We start from the raw sequence: 4,578 nt of genomic DNA, 5'->3' as shown, positions 1-4,578 counted from the left end.
GCCGGCTGCGGGTGCGGCCCCCCCGGCACTCACGTCCCGTCCCGTCCCGCTCCACGCACAGCTCCGCTCCGCACCGCGACACAAGCGGAAATGACGTCTCCGGCCGGGCCCCGCCTGCGCACCGCCTCGCACCACGTGGGGGGCGGGGCCTAAGGTCGGCCCTCGCGCCTGCGCGGTGAGGTTTGGGGCTCGTGGCACGTGGCCGGGGGGTGGGGGGGAGTCTCGTGGGGCCGGGATGTGCCGCGCCGCGGGCTGAGCGTATGCCCCGGGGGGCGCTGGCAGCTGAGCGGCACGGGCAGCCTCGGGGCCCAAAGCGGATTGGACAGGGAGCAGAAAGCAGAGCAGCGGATAGGGCAGGAAGCATGGGAGGGAGCAGGCAGCAGAGCAGCAGATCGGGCAGGGAGCAGAAAATAGAGTGGCTGACTGGGCAGGGAGCAGAATGAGCATTGGGCAGGGAGCACAGGATAGAGCAGAAAGAGCAGCAGCTCGGGCATTCACTGGGCACAAGGCAGAGCAGCAGACGGGCGGGGAGCACAGGGCAGGGAGTAGGAAGCAAAGCAGGAGGAGCGGAGCGGAGTGGCACTGGGGGAGGGGCACAGGCATTAGTGTTTTGGCAGGCAGGTTGGCCCCCGCTGGGGTAGCTACTGAACAGCCCCCTGGTTAATCTCCTGAGGGTTGGTTCCGAATGATGACACCTCTAGTGTTGGAGAATGGGTAGAGCCTTATGCAGTATTGCTGCCTGCTCTGCAGCCAGAGACCTTCATTTGTCCGGCGGTGTCATTTTGCATAAACACGACACTCACCCTCTGCTCTCTTGCCTGTTTGTGTAGCTCTCCACGTCCAAGACCTGCCCGGGCTGCGCCGGGACATGTTCCAGTGCTCCCGGCCGCCCTCCAAAGCATTCTTCTGTCTGCACCCTCCCCCAACCTTCTTTTGATCTGAAAGAATCAGCATATTATCGCTTGGTGAGTCCCAGTATTATCAGTCCTAAACATTCAAAATATCAACTTAATAATATTAAAAATCTCTTCCTTTGCTTTTTGAGCCTCTAAATTACGCACACATTTTCAAGCTTTCCTTTACAAGCATGTATTTTTTTAATTTTCTAGAAAAGTTGAACTTGAATCACTTGACTTCAGGACCGTGTGCTTTGAGAAGTATATTGGGAGACCTGTGATAAAAATTGCAATAGTTGACATAAGTACATTATCCTTCTGGCACACATTCTTGAGTAAGGAGGTATAACTGGGGAGCTGAGTCAGTCTCTGGGTTAATAATTATTGAGGTTAAACCAAGTCAGTTATTTAGCAGGTTCTACATCCACAGAAAAATTATAGCAGTCTTTATAACTCAGAACTTTGGGGAAAAATTACCAGCCCCACGGTCAAGTCTTGTTTTTTTCCCCCAGTCCTTCTGCTTAGGTTGTAAATTCTTTATCAGAAGACCTCTAAATCAGGGGTGGGCAGCCTACAGCACACCTGCCAGATCTGGTCTGCAGAACCTTTGGCTGTGGCCCACAGATGGGGCTTCAGTAGCCTCTGGCAATATAGGACACCTCCTGCAGGTGCTCTTTCCATGCCACCATGAGGAGAAGCACTGGCCGGGGACATTTTCCTGGAGCCAGTGGGGAGACAAGCAGCAGTGGTACCAGGATCTTAGCACCCATCCACCAGCTCACCTCCAACCTGTGATGGGTCATTCTGACCCACAGTCAGAAAAGGTTGCCTACCCCTACTCTTTAGCATTACATAGTCTAAACATCTCTTTATTACATAAGCTGGTTGTGTCCATCCTGATTAAATGCTAGTGTGGCAGCAATTTTCAGAGAATGCCCAAGATATATAGGTATTCTGAAGAATCTTCAAGCTGCTCATCCTGTACTGAGTACTTCTCTTGCACTGACATGACTCTTGGGTGCTTAGCAAACTTCGTTTATTAGGGTCCTTCACTGGTTTCAGACACTGACAATACTGGCCTTGTCTACAGCTGCACCTCCAGAAATGTAATATATGTCTCATCCAATGCACTAAATGCCCTGATGGAAAATACGTAGGAGAGACCAAACAACAACTACGCACCAGAATAAATGCGCACCAGAAATCTATTAAAGACAAGAATACCCAATTACCGGTGGGGGCACATTTCTTACAAGAAAACCACTCGCTTCCCAATTTCATTCTAACCCTCAAAGGGAATTTACAAAACACCTTTCACAGATGAGCCTATGAACTGCACTTCATCAACCTCTTGTATACAAAAAAATCATAGACTAAATTAAGACACTGGATTTATGACACATTATAATCTTCCTGACATCTGACTCCCCAGGTACCTCTCCACTATTTACCAGCTACATTCATTCCTTGCCTCCCTCCCCCCCCCCATTCCTCTCATTCACTGACTCCTCAATTTACATCTTCACTGACTGCCTTTCTTGCATGCAGCCCAGCCTCTGGCTTCCTTACTATTCATTCCATCCAGGAACAGCACACACCAACTGCAGATGCTTCCTCAGCCTGATGAAGGGTATTTAAACCCAAAAGCTTGCTAAAAAGAATTTTTCCATCTATTTGAGTTGGTCTAATTAAAGATATCAGATTTACCCAAAGAACCTTGTCTGCCTATGTCCTTAGACCACCACGGCTACAACCTACGTAGCCTTGTCTACACTGACTCGTAGCAAACAGTAGCTGCACTCAGAGCACTCCTGCATCCGTGCACTTCTGGCAACTATGCAGTACCACTGCAATTATAGCAGAGTACCAAGTACATCCTGGGAAGCAGTAGCTGCTGAAGGGACTGTGGTGGCCAGCAGCAGATACAAGAGTGTCTATATGTGCCTTCTGTCAGCTGCTAGTATGTGGCAGAAGCTTTACTTAGCTTGACAGAGATGGTTTAATTTGGCTGACAAAAAAGAAGTTTCTGCCACGACAAAGGAGCATTGAGTATAAATGCATGTGACATTTGTTTGGGTTTTTTGCAAAAATATATTTATATGCTTATACATATATATGTACACAATCACTCCTCTACTTTCACCTCCCTGTCTTGTGAAGAATGGTCCAGTTCACTTGACAGGCCCTCAAACATATACACCATTACAGCATCAAATTCCCATTACAATAATCACACCCACGCACCCATCCATATCGCCAATACAGTCACGCTGGCCTGCCTCTGCTCCTTCTACCTCCTGCTCCCTTTCCATCTCTCCACCTCCCTCACCCTTCTGTTCTCCCTAGTCTTTAGTCTGTGTTGCTCTCTTCATCATCGCTGCTATCTTCATTTTCTCTGTTGTCCTCATTGCTCATCCCTTCTTTTTCACTGCCTCCATCTTCTTCCTCATCATCATTGTCATCATTGCTGTCATGTGAAGTCTGCCAGCAGAACTACAGTAGAGTTAAAACCTGGCAAGGTAAACTAGGCCTTAGCCTCCCACCATCACCTAGTTTCCCATCCTTGCTATGGTAAACTTAGTTTACACCTCAGGGCTGCTGTTGCTTTAACTACAGTGACAGAACACCCTGGTATATACACACTTCTGCTGACAAAAGGGGGTTTTGTGCTACCAGAGTTATACCAGCTCTCCTGAACAGCAAAAACCTTCCTCTGCAGGGTTGTGTACACACCCAGTGTTTTGCTGACACAGCTTTCATCTACACTACAGGATGTGGTCTTTTTACATCCTGTAGTCCAGATAGCTATGCCAGCAAAACCTTGTCATGTAGAGAAGGCCCAAGACTCCAAACAGAAAAGAAACCAGTTATTTTGCTTAACTTTAATGAGCATGTTTCATTTCCTTGCTGAAAGATTCTGTAGGGCATGTGCATACCTTGTCAACTGCTTGTATGTCATGGTCCCTAGATGAGTAGGTGCTTGAGTCCAAATTGATGCATAAGGGTTATAAACCTGTGTCTAGGGCCTTAGCATCTGAGTCATGTGATTAAATGAGAATTCTAGCTTTCATATTAAAAATACACATTTCTAGCAAAACAAACTGTAAAAAAAAGACTGGAAACATGACCTCACTTTGATTTCATAGACTTTCATAGACATTAGGGCTGGAAGGTACCTTGGAAGATCATTGAGTCCAGCCCCCAACCCAAAGGGCAGGAAGTCAGCTGAGGTCATAGGCTCCCAGCAAGATAAGAATCCAATTTACTCCTGAAGGTGTTCAATATAGGTGCTTGAACCACCTCCGATGGCAGGCTATTCCAGACCTTGAGGACTCGGACAGTAAAGAAATTCTTCCTTATGTCCAGCCTGAAACGGTTTTGCAGTAGCTTATAACCATTCGACCTCATCATCCCTTGGGGTGCTCTGGTGAACAAACGTTCTCTCAGATACTGATGGTCACCCGTGATGAACTTATAGGTGGCCATCAGATCAACCCTGAGCCTGCGCTTTTCCAGGCTAAAGAACCTCATAGATCTCAGCCTGTCGCCGTAAGGTCTGTTTTCCTGACCTCTGATCATGCATGTGGCTCTACTCTGGACTCTCTCAAGCTTCTCCACATCATTTTTGAATTGTGGAGCCCAAAACTAGACGCAGTACTCCAACTGTGGCCTCACCAAGGCC

General features: G+C 48.0%; 1 protein-coding gene across 1 annotated transcript in view; it reads right to left on the bottom strand.

The window, feature by feature from the left end:
• SUB1 (SUB1 homolog, transcriptional regulator) overlaps positions 1 to 132 on the bottom strand; it is a 19,039-nt gene extending 18,907 nt beyond the window's left edge. Inside the window, exon 1 of the mRNA XM_006019105.3 lies at positions 34 to 132. The gene's annotated coding sequence lies outside the window, so the exon portion shown is untranslated. The remainder of the gene's footprint in view (positions 1 to 33) is intronic.
• Positions 133 to 4,578: the final 4,446 nt, after the last annotated feature.

This window comes from Alligator sinensis, unplaced genomic scaffold, assembly GCF_000455745.1.
Source record: "Alligator sinensis unplaced genomic scaffold, ASM45574v1 scaffold347_1, whole genome shotgun sequence".
Taxonomy (NCBI): Eukaryota; Metazoa; Chordata; order Crocodylia; family Alligatoridae; genus Alligator; species Alligator sinensis.
Note: the sequence above shows the minus strand (reverse complement) of the source record. Positions and strands in the feature narration are given on the sequence as shown.